The 13895-nt window shown below is 42.1% G+C and overlaps 1 pseudogene; it reads left to right on the forward strand.

The window, feature by feature from the left end:
* Positions 1 to 13895, forward strand: part of LOC144367187 (transient receptor potential cation channel subfamily M member 8-like) — a 484089-nt pseudogene that overhangs the window by 5420 nt on the left and 464774 nt on the right.

Below are 13895 nucleotides of genomic sequence, written 5' to 3' on the forward strand. Positions count from 1 at the left end.
GGAAATCTTTAGGTGGATACTTTGCAAATATGAGGGAAAAATCATGGAACTATTAAAATATATTATTTCCAAAGGTATTCTGATAGTATAGGAAGTATAATTTTTTAGTATGAAATATATTTCTACATATAAATCATATACATTGGTTACCTAGAATAATTCCTGTTATAAATATGTGTTATATCTAGAAAGAACTGAACATACTAAGCTATTGATGTGTCTATCACTGAGTCATGGAATTAAGCATGATTATAATTTCCCTCTTTCTTCCTTTATTTCATTTCTATGATAAATGTGTTGCTCTTAGAGCCGTGAGGTGCTAGCTCTGTTAATGACACTCTTTGGTGATGTCATGTGGATTCACAGCACGTCGGACGATCCGGGGGCTGGTTTCCTGGTTTCTTTCCTCTTCTCCTGGGTTGCAGTGATTGGGTCTTTCGTGTCCTTGGACCACCTGGTTGTAATAGCTTGGTGGCCACTCATCCTCTGGTTTCTACTCAAGGCTCCATGGCAGAACCCATCACCCGACGTCTAGCTGACCTAAACAATGCCACGCCTCACAAACAGGATCTCTTTCAGTACTCGCCCCCTCATCCCCAGCATCTGCTTTTCCTGAGGCAGTGCTGCACTTTAAAAATCATTGAGACACTGTGTGTGTATGCATTAAAAATATGCACAGGCATCTCCTGATTATTCTTGTTCTGCAAATTTTTCTTTCCTATTCATTGCCATGCTTTTTTCCACATAAGTTTGGGAAGAACTTTGTCAGATACAGTCATAGAACAAAACAAGAATAATAATGCACTCGCTGAGTGTGATCATGTTAAACCTTAAATTGATACTGGAAAAGTTGAAATTATTATAATACCCCTTCTTATTCCAGTAATATATGTCTTTAAGTTTTTGCAAGTCTGAGTCTTGGAAAATACTTCTGCAGATTTCTTTGTCAGGTTCTATGTTATTTCTAGGGATTTTATATTTTTATGGTTATTTAGTGTAATTTTTGAAGTAATTTTTCAGGTACATATGAAAGTATTGATTTGCTTATTGCTGTTTTGAATCAGAGACTTACTGGACTCTTCCTACTTCTAATAATTTTTCAGCAGATTCTCTGACTGTTCTGTGTTTACCACCACATTATTGTAAGTAACTTAAAAATCAAAACAACTCTTTCATTTAATTTTACCCTATGTCTTTTGCTTATCATCTTGCATTGGCTAGAATTTTCAGAGTAGTGGTAGTTATGAAATCAGGGACCACAAGAGGCATCCAGCATGCTGGTCTCATAACGAGGGGCAAGGGTTCTAGTATTTTACTGATCGACATGATTTGGCTAAGGTTCAATATGCACCTACTTAACACAGTTATAAGAATCATCTTTTATTTCTAGTTTATAATTTCTTAAATCAAGAATGAGAGCTGAGTTTGGAAGATCTTTTGTGTTTATGTGTTATGAACTCATAATTGAAGAGGCTGACTGCCTTTAATTAGCCAGTGATTTTTTTTGGGGGGGGGGCATTGTTTGTATCCTTATACATCAGAGAAATGTATGTATAAGGTCTTTGGCTTTTTCTTCTGATTCTTTTCCAGTCATGGTTTTGGAATCAGGGTGTATTCTGGAAGAGCGTAAAGGAAATGGGAATTATTTGTTCCATGAAAGTTTGTGGGGCTCCTGTTCAAACTCATGGATGTGCCCATTTTGAAAATATCATCTCACCTGTCACGGTCAGGAGTTTCCTGCTTGGAGTTTCTAACTGGACAAGAGTCACTTAGAGAAGAGATTATGCCATTGGAATTTTACTTTCTTTCTGTTTTAGCTAGGATAGAAATGATAAAAAACTAACCCATTAATTTTGTTCTGATTTCATACACATCATTAGTAGAATCAATAGCTTTGCTTTCCACATTGGGTTTCCAACTCACAGTCCATTCTTGGAGTCAAGGTCGTAACACCTTTTACTGCAGCCCTGACAACTTGAGTGGACTAGAGAGTCAGGAATGCTCTTGGCAAGGATTCTTTTCCTGTTTTTTCCTCTGGTACTATTGGGACAAAGTATCTATTTAGTTACTTTTTAAGGGTCTTTTTACTGAGCGCTTCTCAAGTGCAAAGACTTTTATCCATTTCCTAATCCCTTGACCCTGGCACAGGTACCAGTATATGGTAGATTCCAGACAGACAGTGCGCTTAACAGTATCTGCCTCTGCTTGTGTATCCAGACACGTAGACACGTGTGCACGTGTGCATGTGCACATGCTTACACAGTCACACACTCATGGGTATGTAATTTTTGAATGCTATGCACTCTAGTGAATTTATACAAAGGAGACCGGGGCAACGGACCAAGAACTGGATTGGGAATCTGATCTTTATGGTGCCACTGGTCATATATGTGACAGTGGGTAAATTGGCCCAGCCATTTCGAGCCTTTATTTTCCTCTATTTATAAGGAAGCCTGCACCACCAGATACCCACGACTCTTCTGAACCTAGGGATCTTGGAGGAGGCATCAGTGTAGTTGAGCCAAGAGATTAGCTTTACTGTGACCATAAGATGTCATCATGCATCTGGGTCAATGAATAAAATCTCAGAGACAAGTCCCCTGCACTTCCCAGGGGTGTTTTTCAGCTCAGTACATCATGGATGACTTCACGAGGGACCCTCTGTATATCCTGGACAACAATCACACCCACCTGCTGCTTGTGGACAACGGATGTCATGGACACCCCACGGTTGAAGCCAAGCTCCAGAATCAGCTGGAGAAGTACATCTCTGAGCGCACGAGTCCAGGTCAGTGCTCAGGAAGTGTGAGTCTCAATGTCCATAGTAATAGGGCGGCACCACAATCATGTCTGCCAGTTGCGGAGTGAACCTGAAGAGCCCTCCTGGGGCCTATGAAGAGCCACGAGGTCTCACAAGGGGAGGCTCTGCCCGGGTCCCTGTGAATTATGCCCTTTGACATGCTGAAGGCATGACTAGTGCTGTCTCCTCCACTCTTCTTTATCAATATAGAATGTCTGCCATCTTTTTTTCCCACTGGACAGCACTTAAGAACAAATAAAACCCATGATGGCAAATACAGTTTTAAAAGCAATGCCTTTAGTTAGGATAGAAATGATAAAAAAAACTGACCCACTTATTTAACAGTTGCATGGTTTGAATCTTGGCTCTTTCTGTGAATGCAACCACTTAAACATCAGTCTTGAGGGGACAATTCAGGGAAAGTCTTTATCTGATGTCATAAGTGACATCCACCTTCTCTTCTTGAGGACAAGGTGTTGAGATGTGTCCTGCCATGGAACCAGATTACTGGTGACTTAGTGACAGACCCTACCACAGAGACATCTTGGAGATGTTCCCACTCGTTTTCCTTTCACAATGGGATATATTTACATGTACATTAAACTCTATTGAGAGAACACCCCACTGGGCAAATGAGAATCATTATTGTAAGATAAACTTGAACCTACTCTAATTATATCAGCCAAAGCAAACAAGCACAGATTTTAGCATTTTAAATATTAGTAACAGATTGCAAAATGGCTCCAAGTCATACTATTCCTAGTTTTGTACACCTAAATTCACCCATTGTGGTCAACAAGTAGTGCCAAGGTCAAGTCCACCGGCTGAGCATCTATTGCCCACATCCTTCCCTGGGCTCACAGGGAAGAAGCTCTGAGTGCACCTGCTCCTCAGGTAAGGGAGCATTTCTACTGAGTCCAAAGTAAAGTTTACTTTTTATGTTTTGCAGATTCCAACTATGGTGGCAAGATCCCCATTGTGTGTTTTGCCCAAGGAGGTGGAAGAGAGACTTTGAAAGTGAGTCCTCGTTTAGTTTTCTAGAAGATTGGTTACCAAGCTTACTAAAAATTTGTATTTTGAGGGCTTTTGGGTTTATCCAGTCTCTCCTGACTAGTTTCTTCTGTGACTACAAGAGAGAAGTGTCTTGTACCATATGCTGTCTCCTTCTCAGCAGTGAGCTCTTGTAAGGGTTGTTATTTTTCTCTTCTGTGGTGTGAGATGATAACATGACGTATAGGTTTGTTGTGAAGAGACAGTAAAGCTGAAGGCTGTGGTATCAGAATATCCACCCACCTATGCCACCTGAGGTTTCTAGCCCTTTAGCCTCTGTGGGAGAGGTGGCCTTCTGTCTGGTGTGGGACTGCAGATCTGCTCTTGGAAGTGGATGGGCAATACAGGTGCAGGATTTTGTACTGTCCAGAAATACTATGATAACCATGGGCAATGCTATGATGGATGGGCAATGCAGGTGCAGAAAGTATGGGAAATACAGGTGCAGCATTTTGGAAAGTAGCTTGACTCAAAATCAAGACAGCAGCACTGTGTTTGCTCACCCCCCCCCCTGCACTTAGTCAAAGTCTGATAAGATATTTATCAGCAGTGAGATGCAAAAGAGTTGATTGAGAACACCCCATGAATGCCTTACAGCTTCTCAGAATCCCCAGAGCCAAGTGAGCATCTTGGATATAGAATTTGCACATGCAATAAAAACCATCTTGTCCAGCAGACTGCCTTTCTTGCTTTTAAATCTGACCCATGTTTTAGGCCCCTATTTTCTAGTGGGGACCTGTTATACACAGCAAAAGTTCAATCAGCCTTAGGAGTTCAGCTTGACAGGAATAATTACTAACTGTAGGCTTGCAAGACTGCTTCTTTGAAGTTTAAGTTCTTCTGAATTAATTGAAGCCATTAGTGATTTATTTAATTTTCTACAAGTAGGCATTGATTTGAAGGTATATATACCTCATATCTTTCCTCTTTAGCAGCCAGGTTCAGAAAACACTCTCAGACCTTTGTTTAATCAAAGACTAGGACTGGATTTGTATTCCATGTGATCAGTTTTAATGATGGCAGCACAAACAGAGTAATGGCTCATGAATTTTTAGTTATTCACTCCTTTGGCAAACATCATCTTGTATTTGTTCTGTACAGTGTAGCAAGCCCTGTTCCACATTGCAGGCTTTAGTTAGGAACTAGAAATAGATTTATTAATTGAGTCCTAAATGAATTCCTGTGTGTGAAATGTTGTATTTTGGTAAGTTTAGATGGTACAAATAAACATAGACTCAGTCACATATTGAATTGTACACTTAATTTGATCAGCTCAGATAAAGACTGTTAAACATGAAGGGCACAGTTGTTGAGAATGTTCTCTGGAGCCAGCTCGTCTGCATGACATGGGCAAGGACTGTGTCTCAGTTTCTTTGTACAATGGTGTGTTGAGCCACTTTGCACTGACTTGCAAGAGCTGGCTGCTAAATATTTAGGGATTTTGTGAGTTAGTTGTTATATAGAGTTATTATTGAAAATCAAGTTATGTGAACTTAGATTTTAATAAATTTAGTGAAAAGCAAAGGTAAGAGTCAATCAAAACTCAACACTAATTCTTTTGCTGCATTTACCACTATTGTGCTCTGGAGGTTATTTCTGTGTGTTGCTTCTGCCTCCTGGAAATACTACATGTGGTCTGCTACTGATTCTGCAGTCACTGACTTGACACTGGTAGCTGAAACTTTGCCACCGTGGGAGTATTTACACCATGGGAATTGGCAAACACTACAAAATAGGGCCTACAGTTCTTTCCAAAAGCTGGTGTAAACCTTTACTGGCACACCTTTGCTTGTCTGAAGATAGAGATAACAGCACTACCTAGCTCACTGTGCTAGGTACAATCAAACCAGACGATGCTTCTAAAGGACTTAGAACACTGGCACTTATTAAGCACTGTATAAATATTTGTTTAAACATAAAATCTTTGGACTAATGCTGGTATTTGTCTAAGCGTCCACGGTGCACAAAGCAGTCTCCTTGTGTTAGCTGATTTGCTGCTCACATTGATCCACGGCAAGATGATCTCCTTTTGTTGGTTGACAAACCAGAGCTCTGTGGGCATTGCATGAGGGGAAGTTCTTATGACTTATTCAAGGCCTGCTCTGAACTTGAACCTCTGAAAGGAGCTTGACCCATACAGGAAAAGGTAACCAAAAACCTGGCCTAACTGCCAGTGTTCTAGTGACTCAGGGTATAGAAGATGAGCAGGTACTTGTCTGGTGGCATGGGGTTCGATGGACCCCATTTTGCCAACTGTCTCACTTCACCTTCACAGCCACCCATTTCAAAGAAGAGCAAACTGAGGTTCAGAGATGAAATCTTAGCCTTGGTCACACAGATGGAAAATGGTAAAATTGGGTTGGAACAAAGACATGTCTGACTGCAAAGCCTTTCCCTTTCCCATGTGCCAGCTGTGCTGGTGGTATGTCCCAAGGCTGGTGGCAGCATAACTGGCATGACCCGGGAACTTGTTAGCAGGACTCCACCTCAGACTTGCTGAGTCATCCCCAGGTGACTCCCCACGGTCTGTATTTCAGCAAGGCCCCTGGGTTTGAGAGCCACTGCTCACATCTCCAGTCTGTGACTCGTGGAAAGGGAACATGTTTAGAGTGAAATGTGAGACGCTGGGCACAGGGGACACTTGCCTTGAGGCAGAGGAAGCACAGCTGACTCGTCCCTGGGGGAGCTGCTTCCGGGCTCAGCTCAGTCGGATGCACAGGGCAGGAACTCTAAGGACCCTTGAGGGTTCCCTCTCTAGGCAACATGTGATCCTCTGAGACCAGCACTGGACAGAAACAAAAGCCATTAACGCTGCCATCGGCATGAGATATTCACCCGGATCAGGGCTCAGGCGAGAAACATAAGCAGATGAAGTGGGTGGGTGGGCAGCAGTGGGGAGCTGTGGGGACCGAGGGGACAGAGAGCACTGTCCCCAGACTGTGGCACAGCAGAAGCACTCAAATAGGGTGGGGGTGGCTGGGAGCAGCAGCTGCCACCGGACTCTAGCTGATGGGTCCCTTGTTGTCAGGGCGTCTGGTTTCCACTCCTAAATCTTGATGCTGGAAGTATAGATTTTGATGAATCTTTGAATTTTTAAATGTTGACAATGGAACCAAACTGCCATAAATCCTCTGGAGGACACGGAATGTGTCTGGGAGCTGGCTTAGTCTGCAGCCTACTGGCTTGTGGCTGAAGTCGACACTGATGACTTTTCTTAAGATTCTCAGTAAGTTTCTATGGTATTAGTTTTATCAGGAGCTCAGAAAGTGGAGATAAAGGTAACTAAAAATCAGGTCTAACTGCCATGTGTTCCAGTGACTTGGGGTATGAAACACGAGCAGATGCGGGCTTGGTGGCGTGTGGCTCCATGGACCCCATTTTTCCAAGTGTGTTTGAGAATCGGGTTGCCAGATGAAGGTTTGTGGGCATGTGTGAAGCACAGTAGGTCCCAGGGGACTGGTTGGTCCCAGGCTGCACTGGTTTGCTGATAATCTGTGTCTGCTGTAGACTCCAGAGAGAGGGTTCCGGCTACACTGCTGCCACCCACCCCTAACTGGGTGCTCCTGCTGTGCCAGACGGTGGGGTCAATTCCCGCATGTGTGAACCTCTCTCTGCTCCACACAAGCTCAAGCCCAGGTGGCATCCAATGCCCGCAGCAGGCAGTGTCACAGACTCCACCCACCATGCGCGTCCCCCAGGATTCTAAACTATAATTCAGTGATGTGTTGAGAGAGAATTAAGTTCTTCTTACTTCGCAGCTGGAAATATGATGTGGCTGGGGAGGTCGTTGCCTGTGTCCTCTTTGGGACGGAAGCTGTGAGTGCGCTTTCTGCTTCCTCCTTAGTTGGCGGACCTTCAGGAGGTCATGTTCAGGGCTCTCATAAAGGACCGGCCCAAATTTGTCCGCCTCTTTCTGGAGAACGGCTTGAACCTGCAGAAGTTCCTCACCAATGACGTCCTCACCGAGCTCTTCTCCAGCCACTTCAGCACACTCGTGTATCGGAACCTGCAGATTGCCAAGAACTCCTACAAGGACGCCCTCCTCACATTCGTCTGGAAGCTGGTTGCAAACTTCCGAAGAGGCTTCTGGAAGGAAGACAGAAATAGCCGGGATGATTTGGATGTGGAACTCCATGTATGTACTGTCTGCTTAAATTCCCCCATCTTTTGAGTTTTCTTTGAAAAACAAACAAACAAACAAACAAAAAACACCTCTATCTCTGTCTTTCCTACTCCTTCCTCATTGCCATAAGGTGGCCAACAGATTGACATAAGATTTTTTCTACTGCCTTTATTTTAGATGCTATCTGGTGAGTTTTCTGATGTTTTGCTCCACGCTCTGCTTTAAACTGGTCGCAGCTTTTCTTAATCATAAAGCTTGGTGCAGCATTCAAGGCAGTTAGAGGGGAGCAGGGGCAAATGAATGGCTGCTGGCTCACTTCTTGGTCTACCGGGCATGAGCTGGTTAAAGTACCTCCCTGCTGCCCACGTAAAGGACTGAAGAACTGCTGGGCGTAAAAGGGACAGTGACTATTTCCCAAAGGGTGTGTGGGTGTGCTCCTGGGCTGGCTTAGGTCCTCCATATGAAACAGTGAGCCCACAAATACACTTTTCCTCTTCTACAGTTGTTCTGACTGGGTCACAGCACTGAAAAAATTGACTAAAACAAGCGTCCCGTGGTCAAATGCATTTGAGAAAAAGTGTCAGTGCCCTTGACCTGGGGACTTGAGTTGCCTACTTGCATTTTTTTTCTCTTCTCTTTGTTTGTTTAAAATTTAAATTTCCATTTAAGGTACATAAGAACAACAAAAATCATGCACAATAAGGAGTTAGCATATGATGCTTCCATTTAGGTATACATGGTGTAAAGTTTAAAACAGGTTAAACATATCTATCTCCTCAAATGTTCAGCATTTCTTTATGATGGAAACTTTCAAAATAATTTTTTCTAGGTTTTTGAAATGTAAGGTACATTCTCATTATTACTGTAATTTGAATCTGAAATGTCCCCTAAAGGCCCATAGGTTAAAGGCTTGTCCCCAGCCTGTGGCACTATTGGGAGGTGGTGGAACCTTTAGGAGGTGGGGCTTAGCGAGAGGAAGTTAGGTCATTGGGAGCATGTCCTTGAAGGGGTTATGGGGACTCCAGCCCTTTCTCCTTTCTGTTTCCTAAGTGCTCTGAAATGAACAGTGTTGTTTCATAACACATTTCCTGCAATGATGTTCTACTTTGCCCCCAAACAACAGAGCCAACCAGTCGTGGATTGAAATCTCCAAAACTGTGAGCTAAAAATAAATATTTTCTCTTTTAAAGTTGTTTATCTAAGGTATTTTGTTACAGTGATTGACAGCTGACTAACAATTATTGATAGTCACCCTACTGTGCAATAGCACACCAGAACTTATTGTTTCTATTCAGTTATAACTTCTTGATCATCTTTTCCCCATCCGTTCCTCCCCACTGTTGGCATATTAAAGGCCCTGAGAAATCTTCCTACAAAGACACTTAGTAAATTGAAACTTCCTGGTTTATAGTTTTTTTTTTAATTGACCATAGGAACTTTTACTTATTTATTTTATGGTAGTTTTCCTTTATTAACAGCAATGAAAATACTTTTGGGGCATAAGTCAATTGAATGCTGTTTCTGCTGTATGAATTACCCCAAATGAGGTAAGTAAAATAATACAGGATTCAGTTGAGTAATTTTTCTTTCTTTATTTTCTTCTTTTTTGTATAGCATGAAATGGGTGCTGAAGAATAGGAGGGATTTTTAAAAGAATCAATTCTGAGTGTTACTCAAATTCAGTCAAGAGTCATATAGAATGGCTTCAAGTCCCCATGCTCAGCCAACTCTCGACCCCTTTATGGTGTGTTTCCTCATTTGAAAATAAGAAAAGCATATATCTTAAAAATATATAGTGCATGATTACTCTTTGAGTCCAGTGATTCAACCAGGAGCATCAGTGAAGTCAGTAAGCCCTGTACTATTCTGTGCTTTCAATCACAATGATTTTTAAATGATGTGATAAAATGGTGAGCTGCCTGGGGAAAATGTGATTTTTCTGCTTATATTTAAAGGAACATAATGATGATGATTTTTTGACAATAACAAAAATCTTCATTTTGACCTTTCCAACATCATGTGAGGTCTTTATGTGTCTTTTTTTGCAGAAATGTAATCCCAGTTGGGTTTTTGCACAAACTTGTAATGTCTGCTTCCCTTCCTTCTCTGTGCAGTAATGATTTGGGGGGACAAATCCATTTAGATATTAGCTTGATCAAGACCTATTTAGGGTCAATTTCCTTTAAAAATGTCATACATTTTATAATCAAGCTACATAAAAATGGTTTTTGAATCATGGTGGTTTATGGTTTTAAATAAAGTTAATGTATTGTTTACAAATAGATACATTAGAGGGCTGTTTCAATAAAATGCATTATTATTTGTTTCTTAACAAATATATACAACCAGAATTCATTGAAAGTTCCCTTTGAATAGTAAATACTCTTGGTATATTTCAGTTAAAGTTTAATTTACATATATTTAGTTTTCATACCAATTTTGAAATCTGTATCAGCATACATACAGAATGGTTAAGAACATGGGCTTTTAATGGATTTCATTTTGTATTTTGTGGTGTAACCCAGGGCTTTGAGCATGCTAGGCACATGCTCTACCACTGAGCTATTTCTATAGCCTGAACATGGGCTTTGAAATCAGGTCAACCTGCGTTCAGATCCTGACCAACTTCACTTGCTATTCCTTTGGGCTTGTGCAGATGACTTTCTCAAAGAGCCTCTATCTTCTTACCTGTGAAATGGGAGTAATAGATCCTATGGTTATTGTGAGATAATATATTTAAAGTTATATTCCTAGTGTGTGAGGGGCTTAGATTAATGCCCAGCATACACATAAATAATGCATGTAAGAAGCTTAGTCCATTACTGAACAAATGTTGCTATTATTGTTACCTTATAATCACTCACATTTTTCATTCACTGAAGAAATACTTATCAAGTGTCTGTTATGTCCCAGGCACTACTGAAATTGTTGGGGATATAAAAAAGAAGAAAGAAATTCTGGCCCTTGTGAAGCTTAGGTTTTAGGGAGAGGCAGATAAATCAATAAGCAAGTAGTCAGTCTGGTACTGTGAATGGCTATGGAGAAAAATAAAGTAAGGCAGATAGGGCATGCAGCATGTGTGGTGTGTGTTACAGGGGAGGTGTTGTGGGTTGCTTATGCTGAATAACTAGGGAAGAGTGGACTAGGAATATGACCATTGAGAAGATAGGAAATGAGGAAAGCACCTTCAGGCATAAGCACCTTCATGGCAGAGAGAAGGAGTGCTCTCTCATGCCCGTTCTTATAAGGACTCCTAGTCCTGTTGGATCAGAGCCCAAACTTATGGCCTCACTTAGCCTCAGTTATCTTCCTAAAGCCCCTATCTTCAAATACAGCTAGATTTGGGGTTGGGGCTTCAACATTTGGATTTGGGGAGAATACAAACATTCAGTTCATGTTAGGTAGGAAGTAATAGCGAACAAAAAAAAGTTCAGTTTTTTTTTCTTTTTTTCCAGAATAGTCAATGTACTTATTTACCTAAAATAAAATCTGTAATACTTTTCTTAAGAGAAATCTAGTGTCTCCATCATTTGTCCTACTGAAATAATACCTGGTAGTGGAGTTGGTGGCACCTGGAGTTGGCGACAGTAGATGTGGTGGCATCAACTAGGGGACTGAGATCTGGGAGGCAGGACCACATCCTGTGGGATGAGGATGATTATACTGGATTTCATTTTCACAGGAGGGGCTTTTGGAGGGCAGAATTACTTGCATTTCTCTTCAGCAGGGCCGCCCTGGGCCACCGTAGGACACACAGAGCACGTGCCTCAGGAGGCAGGTGAGGACTGAAATCCAGCCCCAGCTCTTCTCCCTAAGCCCTGCACCTGCCTCAGGGAGGCTGCATCAGCTTGGAGAAGGGCACATACCTGTGGGCCAGCAGCCACTTCCTCACTTGTTTGTGTGCACTTGAACATGGAGCAAGATCTCCTCTGGCCTCAGAAGAAGCTTCTCTCCAATCTGAGGATCAGAAATCATTTGTTTCCCCTCGGGCCCCTGTTTGCTTTGTCTTATGGGCATTTACAGCTGCCCTTTCCTCTACTGTGGCTTATTAGAAAGCTCAGAATCAGACTGAAGCCTCCTTCTACCAAGTAAATGGGATTCAAGGTAAACAAGAGCCTTGCCTTGCAGGAGTCCTGGCCTCTCTGGGTGCTATGGGTGGGGCTGGGACACCTTGTGAATTTCTTAATTTCAGAACACGTTCTATGTGCTGCTTGGACTGGGTCATTAAATTGACTTTTGATCTGCCTACTTTGGGGGATTAGTATAAAAGCATATTCATTCCACAAGTATTGGATATGCCACTGTGTGCTAGCCACGTGGTCAGGGGGGAAGGGGAAAGGCTAGGGCCCCACCCCAGGAGTTAGCATGCTAATTAGGGAGGAGACACAGGTGTTTCTCAGGCAAACAATTAAGTGAAACCATCAACAGATGGGGACAAGGGCCAGAAGAGAAGCAAGCAGGAGATGTCATGGAGAGTTGGTGTGTATGTGTGCACTATGAAGGTCAGCAAAGCAAGAATGAATCCACACAATGCAAGCTGAGTCCTTAAGCTTAGTAGTGCCTGACACGTGGTAAACTCTGGATTTACAACTGTTATTGTTGTTATGACTATTGTCACCTCTCTCTTATTGTATGCTGCTTGACTGTGCAGGTGAGAGGAATTCATTGCCAAGAATCCAAAGAAATGGAGACAATGTTGTGAATGTCCCAGCACTGGATGGTTAGGGAACTCCAGCTCAGGGTAACTGAATGTAACTTTTTCCTCTTTCCATTTGAAAGGCAGACCTTCCTTCTTGGATGGTACTACTAAGGAACTTTGCTATATACCTCATAATGGAGTTGTAATTGGAGTCTCCTCTCCAAATCAGCGTCTCTAAGCATTAATGTTTGCAACTGCCCGAAATTTTAAAATCTGGATTTTCTTGATTGTTATTGCAGTGCAAGTTTCAATGTCTTTTCCATTCAGAATCAAATGCATCCAAGTCCTGAATTAGTGTGTGAATAAGGGCTAGTGAAAGGTCCTTCCTTGCAGAGATAATATCCAGCATACAATAGTCATAAATGGATTGCAAAATATCCTCCCTTACTTTGTGTTCTGAGCATTCTCTGAGCTTCTAGAACAGTTGGCCTATGCAGTGGAAAAGAGGGGAAAGATTAATGCCTGAGGCTGAGAGTTTGGATGAGCATGACAGGTTCACTTTCCTGTCTTCCCAGGAATGCTGCAAGGCAGAGAAAAGTATATGAGTTAACCTGTTTGAAGAACTTGGAAAAGCAGAAGTCCTCCATCTTGCCTGCAACTCAAAGTCTTCCTTTGGTTACCTAAGGGAATCCACTTACGACTCTATTATCCGGTAAATTAGGAAAGTGATTCAGTCAGGTATATTTATCATGAAGAGAACTAAAGATAATTAATACATTGCATTGGATGCAAATTGCACCCACAACACTTATCTCATTTTCAATTAGCACAAATGTTACAGCACTGCGGGCTTGTTATGGTTTTACCATGGGCTGGGTAATTAATTTCTGTGAGCCACATATCAGGCACCTGGTAATGCCGTTTATTAATAAATGTCACCCCAGGTATCGGTTTGGTAGAAGAGGTAAATAAATGGAATGTGCAGTTGCCTGCCCTGTGCAAATTTATTTTTACACATCACTGAATATTTTCACTTGTTTGTTTATTGACTAGAGCAACTACTGAGATTACAATTGCAAACAAAGGAAAATCCCCACCCGTAATTGTGGCCTCAAAGGGGATTCCTTTTCTTCCCCTTCAGGAATGATAAGGTCTGTGAGTGGAGTTGCTGCAGCAGTCATCTTTCCCAGAGGGAGGAGACCAGTGGTGGGTGCGGGAGGCGTCGTCCCTGGGGAGGCAACCTCATCTGACTTCAGGCTTGCTGGGTACACTTGTCTACCTGT

Source organism: Ictidomys tridecemlineatus, chromosome 1 (genome assembly GCF_052094955.1).
Source record: "Ictidomys tridecemlineatus isolate mIctTri1 chromosome 1, mIctTri1.hap1, whole genome shotgun sequence".
NCBI classification, from domain to species: domain Eukaryota; kingdom Metazoa; phylum Chordata; class Mammalia; order Rodentia; family Sciuridae; genus Ictidomys; species Ictidomys tridecemlineatus.